A 24,124-nucleotide genomic window follows, 5' to 3' on the forward strand; every position below is an offset into this window, starting at 1 on the left:
TCACTGACGCTGAGGGAGAGATTGTTATCATTACACCATGCCACTAAGTTCTCCATCTCCCTCCTGTACTCTAACTCACCGTTGTTTGAGATCTGACCCACTGTGGTCGTGTCATCATCAAACTTGTCGATAGAGTTGAAGCCAAAGTTTGCCACACAGTCTTGTGTGAACAGGGAGTTTTTCTTTTCATTGTCTCTTTTTTGTTTGTTTTTCATCTGTTTTTTGGCATTGTTGTTGTATCAGTTAACCTAAGGTTCAAGACATGAAAGGAAATCCCAGACCTGTGTCATGCTCCTCGTGTGCGATGTGGGAGTTCAGGGACATGTCCACTGACCTTGGCTGCTTCACGTGCAAGAAGCGTGTCCAGCTGCTGCTCCTGTTAGACTGCTTGACGGCTCTGGAGCTGCAGATGGACTCAGTTTGGAGCATCCGCGATGCTGAGGACGTCATGGATAGCACGTTAAGCGGGTTGGTCACACAGCAGGTGAAAATTACTGAGGGAGATTGAAAATGGATGACCTAAAGACAGAGCAAGGGTAGGAAGTCAGTGCAGGCGTCCCCTGCGGCCATCTCCCTGCAAAACAGATATACCGTTTTGGATAATGCTGGAGGGAGATGGCTCACCAGGGGAAGACAGCAGCAGCTAGGTTCATGGCACCATGCTGGCTCTGCTGCGCAGGAGGGCAGGAAGAAGAATGGCAGGGCTTTAGTGATAGGGGGCTCGATTGTAAGGGGAATAGACAGGCGGCTCTGTGGGTGCAATTGAGATTCCAGGATGGTATTGTTATGAGCCAGGGTTTAGAGAACCCCAAAGTGTATCATGGAGTTCACCTGACCCACAACTTTTACTAGATTGTGGTATGGGGAGCACACGGCCCACTCTACAGGTGTGGTACAGCAGAAATCGAAAAGTATTTTTTAAAGCAAAACAATGTTTATTCTCTGAACTCAATTTAACCTTTTTAAAACATACAGTGAACATCTTAGCAACCATCAATTCAAATACAACCCCCAAAGAATACAACACTAAGGCATCCTTAATAACTTCCCAAACAACATCCAGAAGTCAAAAGAAACACCTTTTAGCAGAAGCACATTAGGTTTACATTCACTAATGAGAACATTTATAATTCTGAATTCACCAAATGATCAAGAGATAGCCTTTTCATGGCAGATAGAAGAGCAGTACACCTGCTTTGTCTGGCTTCAGCTCCAACACTGAAAACGAAACTAAAACACATACTGCAGCAAACAGCCTAAAACGAAAGTAAAAAGCTGACAGACAGCCCAGCTCCATCCACACTCTGACATCACTGATAAACACCCATTTCTTAAAGGTACATTTCTTAAACACCCATTTCTTAAAGGTACTCTCACATGACACCTCCCCCCAAAGAAAAAAAATAAACCATCAACTTCAAGATGGTTTCATTTTTCACCTTTTCACTATCCTTTAACAAATGCACACAGTAAATATACTTTTTTGTTTCAAAAAATAACACACGCAAACAGGTATAATAATATAGTCCATTTTTTTTTTGTTCTTCCTCCAACTGAAACTGCTTCCGTTTATCACATTCATGACAAAGCATCGGCTATCACGTTTTCTCGTCCCTGCCACATGTACTATTTTTAAATGAAATGACTGTAACAATAAACTCCAGCGAAACAGCCTTGCATTGTTATTCCGGAATTGCTTCAAAAACGTCTACGGATTATGATCAGTATATATAACGGCATCAGATGGATGGCTGGTCACATAAATGTGAAAATGTTGCAAAGCCAGCACCAAACTCAATGTCTCCTTCTCAATCGTGGAATACATTTTCTGGTGAGAATTCAATTTCTTTGAAAAATAACGAATAGACCGTCGTCTTCTAGAAACACCATACCTACACCCACATCACTCGCATCAACCGCCACTTTGAATGGTTTCATATATTTGGGATGGCTAACACAGGAGCAGGGGTTAACACAGCCTTCAGGCCGTCAAATGCCTGTTGACACTCGGCTGTCCAATGGAATTTGTTACGCTTCTTGAGCAAGTCCGTCAGTGGAGCGACCACACTGCTAAAATTCGGTACAAATTTCCGGTAAAATTCACTCACAACAAGAAATCACATTTATTTCCCATCGTGTCGAAGGTATCGGAAACTCCCCAATAACTTTCGTTTTCACATCCCGTGGGACCATTCGACCCTTGTATGATGAAGGAAAGTGATCTGGGCCTTTCCAAATTCACATTTGGCTAGGTTTATCACCGATCCCGCCTCCTGAAGTCGATCGAATAACTCCATCAGATGTTTCAAATATTCTGTCCATGTCTAGCTGAAAATTACCAGATCGTCGATGTATACCGCACAATTGGGTAATCCTGAAACAACTTTGTTAGTTAACCGTTGAAATGTGGCTGGTACGTTTTTCATGCCAAATGGCATAACTTTGGATTGGTATATACCATCTGGAGTCACAAAAGCTGAAATCTCCTTCACCCTTTCGGATAAAGGTACCTGCCAGTAACCTTTAAGTAAATCCAGTTTAGAAATAAAAGCTGATTGTCACATTTTCTCAATGCAATCCTCCAAACGTGGGATAGGATAAGAGTCCGTTCTTGTAATTGCATTAACCTTTCTATAGTCCACTCACAACCATTGGGTACCGTCTGGTTTTGATACCATCACTATGGGTGAGCTCCATTGGCTGCAACCCACTTCAATTATGCCATTTTTAAGCATACTCTCAATCTCTTTGTTAACCTGTGCCAATTTTAAAGGGTTAAGTCTATATGGATGTTGTTTGATTGGAACAGCTTTTCCCACATCTACATCATGTATAGCCATTTTAGTACTTCCCAATTTATCTCTACAAACTTGCCCACGTGATATCAATAACTCTTTCAGGTCAGTTTTTTTTCCTCTGGAAGGTGACTCAACAATTTATCCCAAATTTAAAGAACATCCTCGTTTTCCAATTCAATTTGAGATATGTCAAATTCCAAGTCATCTGGATTTGGTTCGTCACTTTGAGTTAGAATCATTAAAACCTCCTCAGTTTTTCACTCCTTCCCTTTCAAAGTACCTTTTAAGCATATTCACATGACACACTCGGTGAGTTTTCCTTCTATCCGGTGTTTTTACCACATCATTCACCTCACTTAAGTTCCTTTCAATATAAGGTCCACAAAACCTAGCTTTTAAAGGTTCACCTACCACTGGTAACAATACTGAAACTTTATCTCCACAGGCAAAACTACGAAGTTTGGATTTCTTGTCCGCTACCCGTTTCATCACATTTTGTGCCACCTTTAAATGTTGTCTAGCCAATTCACCTGCTCTATTTAATCATTCCCTAAAATTTGACTCGTAATCCAATAATGTAATTTCCGATTTCTCACTCACCAATTTTTCCTCAATCAATTTAAGTGGTCCTCTTACCTCATGACCAAAAATTAGTCTAAAGGGACTAAATTTGGTTGACTCATTAGGTGCATCCTAATTGCAAACAGTACGAATGGAATTCCTTTATCCCAATCCTTTGGATAATCGTGACAATAAGCCCTCAACATTGTCTTTAATGTCTGTTGCCACCTTTCTAACGCTTCCTGCGATTCTGGATGGTACGCAGTTGATTTAAATTGTTTTATTCCTAAGCTATCCATTACTTCTTTGAATAACCTTGAGGTAAAATTTGATCCTTGATCCGGTTGTATTTCTGTGGGTAGTCCATATCTAGTAAAGAATTTAACTAGCTCCTCCACAATCTTTTTATCTGTAATATGACGGACTGAAATGGCCTCTGGAAACCTAGCAGACACATCCACTATAGTCAAAAGATATTGATTCCCACTTTTTGTTTCAGGAAGCGGTCCTACACAATCAATTAGGACTCTTGTGAAAGGTTCCTCAGATGCTGGAATGGGTATTAAGGGCGCTGGTTTTATCACTGCTTGAGGTTTCCCTATCACTTGACATGTGTGATATGATTGACAAAATTTAACTACATCTTTATATAGTCCTGGCCTATAAAAATGTTTCTGGATTTTAGCTTGAGTTTTCCTTATTCCCAAATGACCTCCCACTGATACCTCATGTGCAACTCGCAACACCTCCTTTCTATACCCTACCGGCAATACGACTTGATGAACATCTGCCTACTTTTCATCCGCCTGCATATGTAAAGGTCTCCATTTTCTCATCAAGACATTACTTTTGCGGTAATACCACTCTGGTATACACACAGATTCCTCTCCCATGTATGCTTTCTGATATGTCCGTTTTATTTCTACATCTTTCTGTTGTAACTCCACCAATTTTCCTCAACTAAAAATATCTGCCTCATTCTCCACCTGTTCTTTTTCCAACCATCTGATCAAAAATCATTTCTGATAATTGCACTTCACCTTTATCTTAACTCTCTGATTTCTCCTCTTGTCTTAACCTGTGACTTTGCAACCTTGTTACAACACAATCCGGAAAAATCCCAGGATATTCGTCCTTCAACATTTCAGTTGTCTGATTTTCCACTGGCTTATCAATCACAGTAGGCATTACTCCCACCTGCGATCCAGCTATATCATTACCCAAGATAAACTGTATTCCTGGACAAGATAGTTTCTCTATTACTCCTACTACCACTTCACCACTCTTCACTGGACTTTCCAACTTACCTTATATAATGGAACACTACTCCTCTCACCCTGAATTCCACATATTTACCACCTTTTCTGGCAACATTCTTCCCAAACTACGTAACTCCTCATCTCTTACCATTAAAGGTTGACTAGCTCCCGTACCTCTTAAAATTGTGACTTCTTTACCTGCTCCTCCTGATACACATGACTAAACTTTACCCACACAAGTAAATTCTTTAAAGAGATCTGGCACCTTCTTATCAATCACCTCTTGATCAGGCTGTACAATCTTTTGTACCTCCTTCGCTTCACTTGGGCTTTCCTTTACCACTTTAACAAACCCCACTGTCTTATCCTGTTTTATCACATCAGCCTTCCCAGTGCTTTTCTTCAACTACCAATACTGTGACTTTACATGGCCTAGTTTATTACAGTGAAAACATTTGAAACTTTTCATTTCTTTTCCACCCTCCTGGATTTCTTTTTTAATCTGAGGTACACTCTCTTTATTGTCTCCCATCAGATCACCTTTACCTTTACCACTTGAGTATTTCTCATCCCCCCAGTTTCTATCCCTCACAGGCTGAAACTGATGTTGCAAACCAAGCTTTGATTTATGAATTAATTCAGAATCATCTGCCATTTCTGCTGCTAATCTCGCAGTTTTAACCCTCTGCTCTTCCACATTAGTTCTCACTACATCAGGAATTGAATTTTTAAACTCCTCCAAAAGTATAATTTCTCTGAGAGCTTCATACTTTTGGTCTATTTTCAAAGCCCTTATCCACCTATCAAAATTACTCAGTTTGAGCCTTTCAAACTCCATGTATGTTTGACCAAATTTTTTCCTTAAATTTCTAAACCTTTGTCTGTTACCTTCAGGCACTAGTTCATATGCACCTAAGATGGATTATTTCACCTCCTCATACGTCCCAGATACCTCTTCCGGTAGTGATGCAAACACTACACTAGCCCTACCTACCAGCTTTGTTTGAATCAGTAATACCCACATGTCCTGTGGCCATTTCATTTGTTTAGCCACCTTCTCAAATGAAATGAATACGGCTTCCACCTCCTTCTCGTCAAACCTTGGCAATGCTTGGACATATTTCAATAGATCCCCACCAAGCCTTCGACTTTGACACTCTTTCTCACTATCCTCATCACTATCATCCAGTTGTAGGTTTCCCTATACGTCAACCAATTTTAACTGACTGTCATGTTTCATGGCCATTTTCTGAAGTTCAAACTCTCTCTCTTTATCTTTTTCCCTGATCTGTTCCTTCCTTTCTCTTTCTTTTTATTCTGCTAGGGCTATTCTTTCTTTTCTCCTTTCTTCGCTTTCCTTTTCTTTTCCTCTCTCTCTCTTTCTTTTTCCTCAATATCTCTTTCTCTTTCTTTTTCCGCTCTCTCTTTCTTTTTCCTCTCTTTCGTAGTGAAGCTGCTTTAATTCTTTCTCATGTTCCATATGTTTAATTTGTAACTGAACTTTTGCCATTTCCAATGAGTCAAACTGTATCTCAGGCAACTTTAAATACTTAGCCACTGCCATAATTACCTTATCTTTTCGCATTTTGTCAGGTAATATTAACTGCAATGTTTTTGCCAAATCTAACAGTCTGCTTTTAGTCTCTGTCTGCAAGGTACTAGGTGTGACCGTCTCCACCCCCAAAAACTTCAGAGCCTCTGAAAGAGCCATTGTCCACAACACACACCCCACTTAAACTAGAATACCACACCTGATAAGCAACCACAATGTGCTCACCCCTCACTGACTTTAAGTTCAACAAGCCAATCCAATAGATAGACTTTTATCCGCCTCGAGCCCCCAATTTGTTATGGGCCAGGGTTTAGAGAACCCCAAAGTGTATCACGGAGTTCACCTGACCCACAACTTTTAATAGATTGTGGTATGGGGAGCACACGGCTCACTCTCCAGGTATGGTACAGCAGAAATCAAAAAGTATTTTTTAAAGCAAAACAATGTTTATTCTATGAACTCAAGTTAACCCTTTTAAAACATACAGTGAACACCTTAGCAACCAGTAATTCAAATACAACCCCCAAAGAATACAACACTAAGTAATCCTTAATAACTTCCCAAACGACATCCAGAAGACAAAAGAAACACCTTTTAACAGAAGCACATTAGGTTTACATTCACTACTGAGAACATTTATAATTCTGAATTCACCAAATGATCAAGAGATGATCTTTTCATGGCAGAGAGAACAGCAGTACACCCGCTGTGTCTGGCTTCAGCTCCAACACTGAAAACGAAACAAAAACATATCCTGCAGCAAACAGCCTAAAATGAAAATAGAAAGCTGACAGACAGCCCAGCTCCACCCACTCTCTGACATCACTGATAAACACCCATTTCTTAAAGGTACTCTCACATGACAGTATGTTGCCTCCCTGGTGCAAGGGTCAAGGATGTCTCAGAGCAGCTGCAGGACATCTGGGGGTGGGGGGGGGGCGGTGGGAGGGGGGGAGGAGGGTGAACAGCCAGCTGTCATGGTGCACATAGGCACCAACAATTTGGTAAAAAACGGGATAAGGTCCTACAAGCTGAATTCAGGGAGTTAGGAGTTAAACTAAAAAATAGGACCTCAAAGATAGTAATCTCAGGATTGCTACCAGTGCCACGAGCACGTCAGAGTAGGAATGTCAGGATAGATAGGATGAATTTGTGGCATGAGAGATGGTGCAAGAGGGAGGGATTCAAATTCCTGGGGGTTTGGAAACGGTTCCAGGGGAGGTGAGACCAGTACAAACTGGACGGTCTGCACCCGGGCAGGACTGGAACCGATGTCCTGGGTGGGCGGGGGGGGTTTGCTGGTGCTGTTGGGGAGGGTTTAAACTAATGTGGCAGGGGATGGGAACCGAAGTAGGAAGTTGGAGGGAAGTAAAACGGGGACAGAAACAAAAAGCAGTAAGGGGGAAAGTGTAAGGCAGAGAAACCAGAGTCAAAAATCAAAAAGGGCCACAGTACAGGGTACAATGACTGAGGAGAGTGTGAAAAGGGAGATGGTCAATGCAGGATTGAGGGTGTTGTACCTAAATGCGCGCAGTATAAGGAACATGGTAAATGAGCTTGTTGTGCACATTGAAATTGGCCGGTCCGATGTTGTGGGCATCACAGAGACGTGGCTGCAAGGGGATCAGGGCTGGGATCTAAATATCCAAGGATATATGTCCTATCGAAAAGACAAGCAGATGGGTAAAGGGGGCGGAGTTGCATTGTTAGTAAGGAATGAAGTTAAATCGATAGCAAGGAGCGATATAGGATCAAAAGGCACAGAATCTCTGTGGGTAGAGTTGAGGAATCGCAAAGGTAAAAAGACCCTGATGGGAGTTATGTCCAGGCCTCCTAGCAGTAGTCAGGATGTGGGGCAGAAAATAAATCAGGAGATAGAAAAGGCATGTAAAAAAGGCAATACTACAATAATCATGGGGGACTTCAATATTCAGGACTGGGAAAATCAGGTTGGTAGTGGGCCCCAAGAAAAGGAATTTGTGGAATGTCTAAGCGATGCGTTTTTGGAGCAGCTTGTGACAGAGCCTACTAGGGAACAGGCAATTTTGGATTTAGTGATGTGTAATGAGGCAGACTTGATTAGGGAACTGAAGGTGAAGGAACCCTTGGAGAGCAGTGACCACAATATGGTAGAATTTACCCTGCGGTTTAAGAAGGCGAAGCTACAATCAAATGTAACGGTATTACATATAAATAAACGTCACTACAAAGACTTGAGGGAGGAGCTGACCAGAGTTGATTAGAAAAGGAGCCCAGCAGGGAAGACAGTGGAACAGCAATGGCAGGGATCTTTAGAGGTTATTCGGGAAGCACAACAGAAATTCATCCCAAGGAGGAAGAAACATGCTAAGGGGAGGACAAGGCATCCATGGCTGACAAGGGATGTCAAGAACAGCATAAAAGCTAAAGAAGAAGCTTACAAAGCGAGGATTAGTTTGAAGCCAGAGGATTGGGAAGCCTTTAAAAGCGAACAGAGGACAACTAAAAAAGCAATAAGGGGGCAGAAGATGAAGTATGAGTGCAAGCTACTTCGTAATATAAAGGAACATAGGAAGTTTTTTCAATATATAAAACGTAAGAGAGAGGCAAAGATAGACATTGGACCACTGGAAAATGTGGCTGGAGAAGTAAGAAACAAAGAAATGGCAGACTAATTGAATAGTTACTTTGCACCAGTCTTCATGGTGGAAGGCACCAGTGTGATGCCAGGAGAACCAGGGGGCAGGGGTGAGTGCAGTGACCATTACTGAGGAGAAGGTTCTGGGGAAACTGAAAGGTCTCAAGGTGGATAAATCACCTGGACCAGATGGACTATGGCAGCACGGTAGTACAGTGGTTAGCACAGTTGCTTCACAGCTCCAGGGTCCCAGGTTCGATTCCCGGCTTGGGTCACTGTCTGTGCGGAGTCTGCATATTCTCCCCGTGTCTGCGTGGGTTTCCTCCGGGTGCTCCGGTTTCCTCTCACAGTCCAAAGATGTGCAGGTTAGGTGGATTGGCCATGCTAATTTGCCCTTAGTGTCCAAAAAAGGTTGTGTGGAGTTATTGGGTTATGGGGATAGAATAATGGTGTGGGCTTGGGTAGGCTGCTCTTTACAAGAGCCGGTGCAGACTCGATGGGCCGAGTGGCCTCCTTCTGCATTATAAATTCAATGATTCTATGACTACACCCCATGGTTCTAAAAGAGATAGCTGAGGAGATTGTGGAGGCATTGGTGGTGATTTTTCAGGAATCACTGGAGGCAGGAATGGTCCCAGAGGACTAGAAAGTGGCTAATGTAACTCCACTGTTTAAGAAGGAAGGGAGGCAGTAGATGGGAAATTATAGGCCGTTTAGCCTGACTTCGGTCATTGGTAAGATTTTAGAGTCCATTATTAAAGATGAGATCGGCGAGTACTTGGAAGTGCATGACAAAATAGGACTGAGTCAGCACGGCTTTCTCAAGGGGAGGTCATGTCTGACAAATCTGTTAGAGTTCTTTGAGGAAGTAACAAGGAAGTTAGACAAAGGAGAACCAGTGGACGTGATTTATTTAGAATTCCAGAAGACCTTTGACAAGGTGCCGCATAGAAGACTGTTAAATACATTAAAAGCCCATGGTGTTAAGGGTAAGATCCTGGCATGGATAGAGGATTGGCTGACTGGCAGAAGGCAGAGAGTGGTGATAAAGGGGTCTTTTTCAGGATGGCAGCCGGTGACTAGTGGTGTGCCTCAGGAGTCTGTGCTGGGACCACAACCTTTCAGTTATATACATTAATGATCTGGATGAAGGTACTGAAGGCAGTGTTGCTAAATTTGCAGATGATACAAAGATATGTAGAGGGACAGGTAGTATTGAGGAAGCAGGGAAGGGGGAGGGCTGCAGAAGGACTTGGACAGGCTAGGAGAGTGGGCAAAGAAGTGGCAGATGGAATACAATGTGGAAAAGCATGAGGTCATGCACTTTGGAAGGAGGAATGGAAGCATAGACTATTTTCTAAATGGAAACGCTTAGGAAATCAGAAAACAAAGGGACTTTGGATTCCTTGTTCACGATTCTCTTAAAGTTAATGTGCAGGTTCAGTCGGCAAATGCAATGTTAGCATTCATGCCAAGAGGACTAGAATACAAGACCAAGGATGTACTTCTGAGGCTGTATAAGGCTCTGGTCAGACCCCATTTGGAGTATTGTGAGCACTTTTGGGCCCCATATCGAAGGAAGGATGTGCTGGCCTTGGAAAGGGTCCAGAGGAGGTTCACAAGAATGATCCCTGGAATGAAGAACTTGTATGAGGAACATTTGAGGACTCTGGGTCTGTACTCGTTGGAGTTTAGAAGGATGAAGGGGAGGATCTTATTGAAACTTACAGGATACTGCGAGGCCTGGACAGAGTGGGCGTGGAGAGAATGGTTCCAACTGTAGGAAAATCTAGACCAGAGGACACCATCTCAGACTAAAGGGACGATCCTTTAAAACAGAGATGAGAAAGAATTTCTTCAGCCAGAGGGTGGTGAATCTGTGGAACTCTTTGCCACAGAAGAATGTGGAGGCCAAATCACTGAGTGTCTTTAAGACAGAGATAGATGGGTTCTTAATTAATAAGGGGATCAGGGCTTATGGGGAGAAGGCAGGAGAATGGGGATGAGAAAATATCAGCCATGATTGAATGGCGGAGCAGACGCGATGGGCCGAGTGGCCTAATTCTGCTCCTATGTCTTATGGTCTTAAAGTCTTATGTCCCTTAAGCCCCTAGTACTGGTTCTAGGCTTTCAACAGATCCTCCACCCAATAACTGCATACTCTCATACCACTTTCACAAAAATAACTTCCCCAAAAACAAGCTTTGAAATTGGGACAATTGTGTTCACAAAGTATTGCAACCTGACCCGAGTCGCTGACATGTCCTTCTTTCAAATGGGAACTTGAAGGAGTCTAGTTGCTTGATAAAACAGGCCTATTCTTTGTCAGATTTGAGCTGCTTCTAACTCTGTATTTTGAAAGTGAGAGGGGTTGTTGCTGGTGATGTTGGGAGAAAGGTGCTAACATGGTCATGCCTGACCCTTCTCGAGTCCACAACTGGAGGCTCAAACATCACTCACAGTTTCTCCTTGCAAATTAGCAAGAGGCACCTTCTTTACATCACCCTGATGCAAACAATAAGAGCTGAAATGGCAACTGGATAGGAAGACATGGTTCTACCTCAGTCTTACCTCTTTACTCACACCCATTTCACCATTAGCATCACTTCCACAGGCATAAGCAATAGAAAGGCCTGACTTTATGAAGCACCTTACTCCAGAGATAGTGGATGCATTGGTTGTAATCCACCAAAATTCCCTAGAGTCAGGAAAGATTGGAAAACAGCAAATGTAACATCTCGATTCAAGAAAGGAGAGAGGAAGAAAGCAGGAAACTATAGGACATAGCCTCAATCTGTCACTGGGTTGTCACTGGGAAAATGTTAGAATCTATTATTAAAGAGATGGTGGCAGTGCATTTAGAAAATGATAATACAATCAGGCAGAGTTAATGTGCTTTTGTGAAAGGGAAGTCGTGTTTGAGAAATGTATTAGAGTTCTTTGTGGATGTAACAAACGAGATGAATAAAGGGGTCCCAGTAGGTGGAGTCTGTTTGGATTTTCATTTGATAAGAAGTCACATAAAAGGTTACTGCACAAGAGCTCATGATGTTGAGGGTGATATATTAGCATGGACAGAGGACTGGCTAACTAACAGGAAGCAAAGTTTCAGGATAAATGATAATGTTCAGGTTGACACATTTAAACAAATGGAGTGTCACAGGCAATTAGTTTTCGGGCCTCAATTATTTGCAAATGAAATTAATGAGTTGGATAAAGCAACCAAGTGTATTGTAGTCAAATTTGCTGATAATACACAAATAGATAGGAAAGCAAGTTGAGAGGTGGACATAAAGAGCCAGCAAAGGCAGGTTCAGTGGTTCATAGGTTCAGTGAGAGGGAGAACATTTGGTCGCTGATGTATAATGTGGGAAAACGTGAGGTTATCTATTTTGGAGAGAGAACGACCAAGCAGAAAAATAGAAATGGACTGCAGAACGCTGTACAGGGGGACCATGCAAGAATCACTAATTGGGAGCATGCTGGTATAACAAGTCATTGGAAACGCCAATGAGATTTCCGGTGGCGGCCATGGAGCGAGTGGTCACATATTTAGTGGCTCCTGCTTAAGGTTGAGTTTTTTGGTCTTTACCCCACCCGAAGGGTGAAGCAATTGAGGGCAAAGGTACGGAGTGCCTGAGGAAGGTAATACTCCTTGGGTGTGCCTGATGCATGAGGTGATATGCCTATAGACGGTGTTGTTTTTTGTTGGTGGTGCGACCTCCAACCAGCAGATGGCGGTATAGATCCATCATGCAGTCTCGAGACAGTGGTCACGTAACGTGGCACTCCGATATAAGTCAGGGCATATTCAGTGATCCAGAGAAGGTTGTAAAACATACATGAGGACAGTCGTGCATTGAGGTAGTTCAAGGGGAGAATAAAGAAATTCCATGATAACTTGCTTTGTAACTGATCACACCTTACCACGTGTGCTTTAATAAAAATCCTGCTTTGGACAAGTCACCAGCAGTTCTGTGGATTCCTTGCTAAACAGCTAACACCGAACACAACAGTACATGGATCTGCAGATGAAGAACGCCACGAGAAAGAAAGTGCAGTTGGAGCAGGAGGGTTTTTGTGGTGTTTGCACATTCTCCCCGTATTTGCGTGGGTTTCGCCCCCACAACACAAAGATGTGCAGGATAGGTGGATTGGCCACACTAAATTGCCCCTTAATTAGAAAAAATTAATTGGGTACTCTAAATTTAGAAAAAATAAAAAAATAAAAATGAATCCGAACTTGGACTGTTCGAGTCCCAAGTTGTCTAGGGTGTCAGCAATGACAAAGGAGCTAAGTGGTGGACACGTGGAGGTTCGGAAGGATGAGTTTGAAGGGGTTTTCATACTTCTTCTCCCATGGGCACCGGGTGTACTCCCATTTTGATTTATTTGCGCTGGACAAGATGATGTTGCCGGGTGTGGCCGAGTCAGAGTATTTGACGATTGTGATTTCCGACCACGTGCTGCACCGGGTTGATTTGTGTGTGGCCCGGTTGGGGGGGAGGGTGCAGCGCCCGTAGTGGAGGCTGGATGTGGATGTTGGCGGATGAGGTGTGTGAATGGGTGAGGGCTGCCATTCGGGTCTACGGGGAGCTAAACGACAGGGGGAGGTCACAGTAGCCTTGCACTTAAGGCAGTAGTCAGGGGGGGAGTTTATATCAATTTGGGCGCATAGGAAGAAAACAGAGCGGGAGGAGAGGGCAAGGCTGGTGGATGATATCTTGAGGGTGGACAAGGAGATACTCTGAGGCGCCAGAGGCAGGGCTGCTGAAGGAGAGGCAGAAGCTCCAGATGGAGTTCCGGCTAGTTTTTACATGGAAGGCGGTGGGGCAGCTACGGAGTGCCAGAGGGGCAGTGTATGAGAATGGGGAGAAGGTGAGTAGGGTGTTGGTCAGTTTAGAAAACAAAAGGTGGTGAGGGAGATCGGCAGAATGAGGGATGATTAGGGCAAGGTGGTGAATAGATTGTTTGAGGCGCTTTATAGAAGGCCCTAAGAGTCGGAGCCCACAGCTGGAGAGGAGGGGTTGCGGCGGTTCCTGGATGGGTTAGAGTTTCTTAAAGCAGAGGAGAGGCTAGTTGAAGGACTGGGAGCCCCAGTTGGGTTGAGGAAGGTGATGGAGGGTATTGGGATAATGCAGGCAGGAAAGGCCCCGGGGGTTGGATGGGTTCCCGGTAGTGTCCTATAAAAAGTTTGGGGTGGGCATGAGGCCAAAGCTGTTGAGGACATATAATGAAGCAAGTGAGAGGGGGGGAACTCCTCCCAACATTGTCGCAGGCTTTCATATCCATGATATTAAAGACGGATAAGGATCGAGAGAAGTGCGGTCATACCGCCCAATATCATCATTGGATGGGGATGCCAAGTTATTGGTGAAGGAGCTGGCCTGGCGAATTGAGGACTGTGTCCCGAGGGTGATAGGCAAAGATCAAACGGGTTTTGTGAAGGGGAGGCAGTTGTCGGCAATTAGGAGGAGGCTGCTCAATGTAATCATAATGCCTTCGGAGGGGCAGGAGGTGGAGGTAGTGGTGGCGATGGACTCAGAGAAGGCGTTTGATCGGGTGGAGTGGGCATATTTGTTGGGGGTGCTGGGGCCATTTACGTTCGGGCAGGGGTTTGTAGATTGGGTCCGCCTGCTGTATAAGGTGCCAGTTGTGAGTGTGCAGACAAACCGAGTGAGTTTGGGATACTTTGGGCTGCATCGGGGGGGACGAGGTAGAGGTGGTGGAATTGGCCCAAAGAGTGTGGGGGCAGAGGCAGCAGTATCTGGGTCTGGAGAGTGCCTCGTGTGGGCATCGATCTGTGATATCCATAGGTTTGCACATACTGGGTAGGACGCAAGGTTTCGGGGTGGCGGCAGGCAGGTATTGAGTGCTTTGGAGATCTGTTTGGAGGGAGAAATTCTATGAAGGATCTGGAGGAAGTGGACTAGTTGCCTAGGGGAATGCTTTCGTTCCCTGCAGGTTCAGGACTTTGTAAGGAGAGGTCCTTTCCTGGGCTACCGCCCCTGGGGTTGCAGGACAAGATGCTGTCAAAGAACGAAATAAGGGAGGGGAAGGTGTCAGATGTTTCTAAGGAGTGATGCAGTGGGAGGGAACCCTGGTGGGGGATATTAAGCTTGTGGGAGGAGGAGCTGGGAGGAGATGTGGGGGCTGAGGCGTGGGCAGAGGCCTTGCGGAGGGTGAACGCATCCTCATCATGTGCGAGACTAAGCCGCATCCAGTTTAAAGTGCTACACAGAGCTCATATAAGGGTGGCAAGGATGAGTAGGTTCTTTGAGGGAATAGAGGATAAGTGTGGATGGTGTGCGGGGATGGAGGGGGTGGGGCGCAAATCACGTCCACATGATCTGGACATGTCTAAGATTGAGGGGTTCTGGCAGGGGTTCTCAGACATGACGTCCGAGGTGCTGGGTATGGAAGCTGTTCCGAAGTGGCAATATTTGGTCTGTGGAAGATCCGGGAGACCAGGAGTGAGAGAGGTTGAAGTTTTGACCGTTGCCTCTCTGATGGCCCGGAGACGGATTTTCCTCAGGTGGTCTGACTCGGAGCTGCCGAAAGCGCCGGGGTGGGTGAGCGACCTGATGGAATTCCAGAGTCTGGAGAAGGTTAAGTTCGTCTTGAGGGGGTTGGCGGGTGGGTTCGCCCGGAGGTGGAAACCGTTTATTGATTTCTTCAAGGAGGTTTGAGAGGTCAGCAAGGAGGGGGTTGGGGGGATGTGAGGCGAGGTTGGTTGTTTATTGAGTTGTTTGGTTGGTCTTCAGGAATCTGTTTGTATATATGAAAATGCCTTGAATTAAAATTATTTGAAAAAAGAAAGGCTAATGGAATGTTGGCATTTATTGCAAAGGGTATGGAGTATAAGATAGGGGAAGGCTTGTGAGCACTTTTAACGAGAGCTTGCTTGTGACGAGAGCACGCTTGTGACGAGAGCACGCTTGTGACGAGAGCACGCTTGTGACGCGAGCACGCTTGTGACGCAAGCACGTTTGTGATGAGAGCTCGCTTGGAATATGATGTACAGTCTGGCTTTCCTTACTTAAGGAGGGATATATTTGCATTGGAAACAGTCCAAAAAAGGTTCCCTAACCCCAGAGAGAAAATGCTGGAAACTCTCAGCAGGTTCACTACATTGATTCCCGAGTTGAAGGTTTGTCTCACGAGGCAAGGTTGAGCAGATTGGGCCTGTATTTATTGGAGTTTAGAAGAATTTGCCTCTTTGGTGCCAGGGTCAAGGTGTCACAAAGTGGCTGCAGGGCATTCTGGGGGGTGGGGTAAATAGCCAAAGGTCATGGTGCATAATGGTCCCAATTACTTTTTAAAACATTTGTACAATTAAGGGACCATTTAGCACGGCCAGTCTGAAGCAGGCACTCCCAGTGCAGACTTTGGAGTTGTGAGGTGGAGAGTGGCGGCTCCTGCTCTCACCCTCTGTCGCTGCTGCTGTTGGTGTTGCTCAGTTTGCTGCCTGTTTCCAATTTTAGTTGCTACTGAGCTGCCTGGAGAATTTGAGAGGTGAAGGAAGGAAGGAGAGAAGGACAACAAGAAGGCGACCTCAACATCAAGGTGGGAGTAGAGCCGTTTGGACCGCTTGTTTGCTGGGCCACTCCAGGGCTGAGAGCCCTGCCCTGCCTGGCCCCGTTCTCCCAATTACCAACTACTGCCTTCAGCATGGACAAAGCCTTCCTTACTTTATCCGGTGTGCTTGTTCTGGGACAGGGGGATCGAGTGGACAGTGTGGTTGCTGAACCCCTCCCGGGCTGAAGATTCCATACACCAGCGGCTTCTTTCTGCAGGAGAAGTTTGATTCCATTGCGAGGTCATTCCAGGGTGGGAGCACGGACTGTGTTTTTGCTGAGCCCTACCCGGGCTGAAGACCTCACGAACCAGCGTCACTTACCTCTGTGTGCTCGACCTAGGTTGGGAGCACGGACAGTGTTTTTGCTGGGCCCCCTCCCAGGCTGAAGATCTGCCTTTGCTCCCCTATACTCCCACCGTCCAGCTTCACAGGAGTCTCCCACCTCAGGCACCATTCCATCTATAGTGTCCCACCCTCCTGTGTCGCTACCTTCTCCTGCCGTGTCTCTTGCTTGCTCTTCCTTTCTTTCCCTCATTCCTCCATACACCTTACTAGGGGGAGAGTACAGTGTCCCACCTCGCTCTTCCCCTAACACCACCCCCCCCTTCCCACTGTCGATTTCCAATCAACTCCAACACACCAAAGCTGACATTGGGGTGGGCGTGGCACTTGCCCTGATGGCCACTCCACCTACACCGGTGGCGGGGCAGTCCAGAGCCATCTATGCAGGGGTGGTGGCCTCTTCGGCCTCCACTACTCCCACAGCCTGCCACCCTTCCGGCTGCTAACCAGGATTAACCAGCTAACCGGCTGCTAACTGAGGGTTAATTGCTACGCTCACCCACCGTTCGCGAAATGGCCAGGGTCATCGGCCCCTCGGTCATTGTGGCCGCCTCTCATATGTATGTGTTTTTCTTGAGGGCTGTGAGGGCGGTTCACCTTGCCCTTGAGAAGGGGCTCACTGTGGGCGAGACCTTCTTGAGGCCACAGCTGAGAGGATATCCTTTCCAATGTCCCGCCCTACCTCCCTACAGAGCTTCTACGCCCCCACCTCCAATTACTAGGAGAGGTACATTCTGAGGTGGGCTCCGCTCTCTCTTGGCCTAAAGGATACCCCCCTCAGGCACATCTACTCCTTCCGGTGCCAGGCTTTCACCTGCCTGGCCCGGGAGGAGGTTTTAGAGGGGTGATTCGAAGTCTCCCATCAAGTGGAGGCTTTCCGTATCTTGTGGTCTGCGGACCTGCAAGAGGGTGAGGCATGTATGAAAGAATGACCCTGCCTCCAAGGCCACCATGGACACCAAGGTGGCTGCGGTTGACACCGCTGCCCCCTCCACAGATGTTACCAGCCCACTCCCGCCAGAGGACACCTGCCTGCGTCTGCCAACCAATCGGCTGCCGGCGTGGAGGAGGGAGGGCATCCGCAAGGCCCGTAATAAAGTGAGGCGGGGATCGGCCCCAGACAGCCCCGGCCCATTGGCCAGCACGTAGGACAGGGAAGTCGTGTCCCCAGGGGCAGAGTGTCGAGGGGACGAGGCGAGGATGGAGGTTTTCTCAGCGCAGGCCACCCAACGTTAAGCTGCGCCACCCTTGGAGGGGGGGGGGAAACATTATGACCACCCCCCAGTGCAGAGAAGGTGGCGCCCCGACTCATGCCCCTTGACATCACACCCTGCCCCCGCGAGAAAATTGAAAAGGTGAAACATATATTGACACCCAGATGGCGACCTTCCACCTTCAGACACTGCAGCGATATGCAGGTCTCATTGCACATTCCCCTCTCCTTATTTATGGCCATTCTGATAATAGTTTGCCTTCTCATTTTTGCTACCAAAGTAGATAACCTCACATTTCTCCAAATTATACTGCATCTGCCATTCATTTGCCCATCACTCAACTTGTCCAAATCACACTGAAGGATCTCTGCACCCTCCTCACAGCTCACCCTCCCACCCAACTTGGTATCTTCTGTAAATTTGGAGGCATTACATTTTGTTTCCCATTTAAATCATTAATATATATATATTTTTTTAAATAAATTTAGAGTACCCAATTCTAATTAAGGTGCAATTTATTGTGGCCAATCCACCTACCCTGCACATCTTTGGGTTGTGGGGTGAAACCCACGCAAACACGGGGAGAATGTGCAAACTCCACACGGACGGTGACCCAGAGCCGGGATCGAACCTGGGACCTCAGCGCCGTGAGGCTGCAGTGCTACTCACTGCGCCACCGTGCTGCCCCTATCTTTAATGTATATTGTGAATAGCTGGCGTCCTTGCACCGATCCTTGGGTTACCCCACTAGTCACTGCCTGCCAATTTGAAAAATAACCATTAATTCCTACTCTTTGTTTCCTGTCTGACAACCAGTTTTCTATCCATCTCAATACATTACACGCAATCCCATGCGCTTTAATTTTACACGCTAATCTCATGATTTCCCCTTCATACTGACTCTGTCCGATCCTGCCACTGTTTTCTGAGTGCTCTGCTATAAAATCTTTGATAATGAATTCTAGAATTTTCCGTGGTCTATAATTCCGTTTCCTCGCTACCTCGCTTTTTAAATAGTGGAGTTACATTAGCTATCTCCAATCTGTAGGAACTGTTCCAGAGTCCATAGAATCCTGTAAGATGGCCACCAATGCATCTGCTATTTCTAGAGGACTTCCTTAAGTACTCTGATGTAGATTTTCAGGCACTGGGGATTTACCAGCCTTCAATCCCATCAATTTCCCCAACACCATTTCTCTACTAATATTGATCTCCTTCAATTCCTCCCTCTCACTAAACTCTTGTGTTCCCCAACATTTCTGGTACCTGATTTGTGTCCTCGTTTGTGAAGACAGAACGAAAGAATGTGTTTAGATGCTCAGGCATTTTTTATCTCCTATTATACATTCCCCTGTTTCTGACTGTACGGGACCGACATTTGTCTTAACTAATCTTTTTCTCTTCACATACCTATAGAAACATTCAGTTTCTATGTTCACTGCAAGCTTACTCTCATTTCCCCTTCTTAATAAAGCCCTTGGTCATTCTTTGCTGAATTTAAACTGCTCCCAATCCTCAGACCTGTTGTTTCTCTTGGCCAATTTGTATGCTTCTTCCTTGGATCTAATACTATCTCTAATTTCCCTTGCAAGCCACCTTCCCCATTTTACTTTTGTGCCAGACAGGAACAAACAATTGTTGCAATGTCCTCATGCGCTCCTCAAATGTTTGCCATTGCCTATCCACTGTCACCCTTTGATGTAATGATCCCTAATCGATCAAAGCCAACTCACACCTCATATTGTAGTCTATATATTAAGATTCAGGACTCAGATCTCAGAATAAACTACCTCACTCTCCACCTTAATGTAAAATTATATCATATTATGGTTGCTGAACCCCAATGGGTCTCGTGCAACTAGATTGCCAATGATTTTGTTCTCACCATACAGTACCCAGTCTAGGATGGTCTGTTCTATAGTTGGTTCCTTAGTGTATTGGTCCAGAAAACACTCCAGGAATTCCTCCTCTGTGGTGTTGTGGCTAATTTGATTTGCCCAATCTATATGCAGATTAAAAACACCCATAATTACAAATGTTCCGTTATCAAATGCGTCTCTAATTTTCTGTTGTAATGCTATTCCCAACATCACCACTGCAGTTTGGGTGTCTATTTATGATGCCCACTAATGGTTTTTTTCCCCCTTGATGTTTTTCAGCTCTACCCATACAGATTCCACATTGTCAGAGCCAATATCCTTCCTCACTTTTGATTTAATTTCCTCCTTAACCAGCACTGCCATTACAGCGCCTTTTCCCTTTTTTCGATCCTTCCTAAATACTGAATATCCCTGGACATTCAGTTCCCATCCCTGGTCATTCTGCAGCCATGTCTCCATAATCCCGATCATATCTTACCCGTTTACATCTATTTGCACAATTAGCTCATCCATTTTAGTATGAATAAAGAGGTAGTACTCGAAAAAATAATTGGATTGATAGTCAATAAATCCCCTGAACCTGATTAACTTCACTCCAGAGAATTGAAGGAGATAGCTATAGAGATAGTGGATGCATCTTTCAAACTGGTATAAATTCTGGAACAGTTTCTGCAGGCAGAAGACTAGAAAATGTAACCAACTATTTAAGACAGAATCATAGAATTTACAGTGCAGAAGGAGGCCATTCAGCCTATCAAGTCTGCACCGGCTCTTGGAAAGAGCACTCTACTTAAGCCCATGCTTCCACCCTATCCCCATAACCCAATAACACCACCTAACCTTTTTGGACACTAAGGGCAATTTAGCATGGCCAATCCACCTAACATGCACATCTTTGCACTTTGGGAGGAAACTGGAGCACCCGGAAGAAACTCTCGTACACACGGGGAGAACGTGCAGATTCCACATGGACAGTGACCCAAGCCGGGAATCGAACCTGGGACCCTGAAGCTGTGAAGCAACTGTGCTAACCACTGTGTTACCATCATGTACTAAAGAAGGGGACTTGAAACAGAAAACTACAGACCTGTTTGGTTTTATGTCATCAGTGGGGAAAATGTTTGAATTTATAGAGAATAGAGGTCAGATCGGGATGGTGAATTTCTACTGTCCTGAACGCACTCTCAACCAACACCAGCAACAAAAGATTAATTACCCATTCATCATTTCTTACAATTATCCAAAAGAGCTTCATGTATGATAAATTAATGGACTTGCAGTGGTTGTTCTCATATAAGCAAAATCAGCAACCATTAGATAGACAGAAAATCCTGCAAATGGCAAAATGCTGAATGGGTAATTAATCTTTTGTTGCTGGTGTTGGCTGAGAGTGCATTCAGGACAGTAGAAATTCACCATCCCGATCTGACCTCTATTTTGCAGATAGTGTTAAGAGATCTTTAATACTTAACTGGGGCCACAATGATTACATTACTGCATCAGTTTACATCGAGATCGAGTAAGATGTAAAACCCAGAGTCTTCTACATCAGAGGCCAGGAAGCCACTGGCTGAGCTAAGCCAACCTTCCAATTACCAAGAATGACAGCTTTAGAGCACAGAAATAAGCCATTCATCCAAATTGGCTGTGCTGAAGTTCATGTTGGTAATGAGTCTCCAACCTTACTTCATCAAGGATGTGATAACTAAACACTTAGAAAATAATTATATAATTGGGGAGACAACACAGATTTATCAAAGGGAAATCATGTTTGACAAAGCCGTTCGAAGTCTTTTGAGAATGTTACTTGTAGCATAGATAAACCAGTTGATGTGGTGAATTTGGATTTTCAGAAGGTTTTTCATAAGGTCCCACACAGGAGGTCAGCAAAGAAAATTCAAGCACATGGAATTGAACATAATTCATTGGTATGGATTGAAAATAGGTTAACAGACATAAAACAGAAAGTTAGGAACAAATAAGTAATTCTCAGGATGGCAGACTGTTCCTATAGGGGTACCATAGTGACCAGTACAGGGGCCACAGCTATTCACAATACATATCAACGATTTGGAGTAAGATTTCTGGATAGTAATGATATCAAGAAATATGGGAATACTGTGGGAAATTGGCATTGAGATAAATGATCAACATGAATTGATTGAATGACAGAGCAGACTCAACAGGTCGAATAGCCTCCTCCTCTTCCTGAGGATGAGTGGTATTCTTATTGAAGCATATAGGTTACAGAGAGGGCTTAACAAGATAGATGCTGAGAGGATGTTTCCCCTTGTGGAGGAATCTAGAATCAGGGGCATAGATTAAGGGGTTTCCCAGTTAAGTTGGGTGTGAGAATGAATTTCTTCCCTGACAGGGTCTTTAGTCTTTGTAGAACTCTAACTCTAGCAGTGGAGGTGGGGGGTCATTGAATATATTCAAGGCTGAGGTGGACAGAATTTTGATCTACAAAGGAGTCAAGAGTTATGGTAAACAGGAGAGTGGAGTTAAGGACACAATCAGATCAGCCAAATTTTATTTAATGCTAAAGCAGGTTCAATGGGCTGAATGGGCTACCCTTGCTCTAATTTCTTACAATTATCCAAAAGAGCTTCATGTATGATAAATTAATGGAGTTGCAGTGGTTGTTCTCATATAAGCAAAATCAGCCACCATTAGGTAGACAGAAAATCCTGCAAGTGGCAAAATGATGAATGGGTAATTAATCTTTTGTTGCTGGTGTTGGCTGAGAGTGCATTCAGGACAGTAGAAATTCACCATCCCGATCTGACCTCTATTTTGCAGATAGTGTTATGAGATCTTTAATACTTAACTGGGGCCACAATGATTACATTACTGCATCAGTTTACATCGAGATCGAGTAAGATGTAAAACCCAGAGTCTTCTACATCAGAGGCCAGGAAGCCACTGGCTGAGCTAAGCCAACCTTCCAATTACCAAGAATGACAGCTTTAGAGCACAGAAATAAGCCATTCATCCAAATTGGCTGTGCTGAAGTTCATGTTGGTAATGAGTCTCCAACCTTACTTCATCTTATTTCATCAAGGTATTCCTTTCTCCTCCATGTACTGACCTTTTCCCTTTTAATGTGTCCATGTAATTTGAAGAAAGATATCTACTTTTGAGGAGCTGAGCTGTTGCTTCAATTCAAATTTCCACCTTTAGTTCAAAAATCATTGTATCTTTTTAAAAGAAAAATCAACTATGATGAAAGTATAAAATGAGAGTTTTATGCACCCTTTAAGTCTCCCCCCCATAGGGATTCTATGCCAATGTGATTCACAAATCGCAAGTCAATGTTCTCTTCCCAGAGCTGAATCTAATGGATCGATGGAGAGTTGTTATATCTGCTTAGTTACCTCGGCAGAATAAATACAGCTAAGGGAGAACACACAGTCCACCTTAACTCAGACGCAAAATTGAAGAAAGCTTTAAGCTCTCGGTACATCGTGTAACTGCATGCCGAATCAGAGGACCATCCCGCAGAGAAAGAGGCCATTCAGCCCATCATTGCTGTGAAAGAGGTCTTGGAAAGAGCTTCCTCATTAGTCTCACTCCCCTGTTCTTTCTCCTTGTCCAGCAAATATAACCCCCACCCCCACTTCGAGAATGTATTCAATATATTTTAATGGCTGAATCCAAGGTTTATATTAATTGAAAATTGGCTTTGCAACCGATTTACAGCCGACGACTGACCCACCCCGGAGCTTATTAGAAATATTGATCACTCTTTGTGGGGCGGTTCTATCCCCAGCTCCCGCCAAATCTGCCTGAAATTGCTCTTCCGCCTTTTCAAAACACCACTGCTTACACACATATATATATATGTGTGAGAAAGGAGACACAATGGTACAGACACTGAATATCCGGAGATCCTGAAGGAAACATACTTTTCAATGTCTAATTGAGGAGGTTACATTCCTCCTTTGACACCTTCTGAGGGTTTTTTTTTTATGTGGGGTGAGTCAGGGTTCAAGAAATTCTTCTGGTAACAATTGCACCAGAGATGTGGCAATAGTTACGTTCAACTATGAAGAAAAGTAATAGGATAATAGGAACTATCGAGGGAAACTTTTTCTGATGCCTTCATACTTGTTGATAAAATCTCCCGCAAACCCGGCTTTCAGCAAGGACAAACAAAACTTCATTTCTCTGAGCTAATTGGGTTAAATGTTGCTATTAACATATCAAAATGATAATAGTGCCATTATTTGGATTAAAGCCAATCTAACGGGCAAAAACAAAACCCGTATTCGGAAATATCCTCAACATTCTCCGGTTAAGGAACAGAATAAGGAATAATT

General features: G+C 44.5%; 1 protein-coding gene across 1 annotated transcript in view; it reads right to left on the reverse strand.

The window, feature by feature from the left end:
• Positions 1-24,124, reverse strand: part of LOC140393728 (parathyroid hormone 2 receptor-like) — a 302,658-nt gene that overhangs the window by 277,795 nt on the left and 739 nt on the right. The window lies entirely within an intron of this gene.

This window comes from Scyliorhinus torazame, chromosome 2 (assembly GCF_047496885.1).
Source record: "Scyliorhinus torazame isolate Kashiwa2021f chromosome 2, sScyTor2.1, whole genome shotgun sequence".
NCBI lineage: Eukaryota > Metazoa > Chordata > Chondrichthyes > Carcharhiniformes > Scyliorhinidae > Scyliorhinus > Scyliorhinus torazame.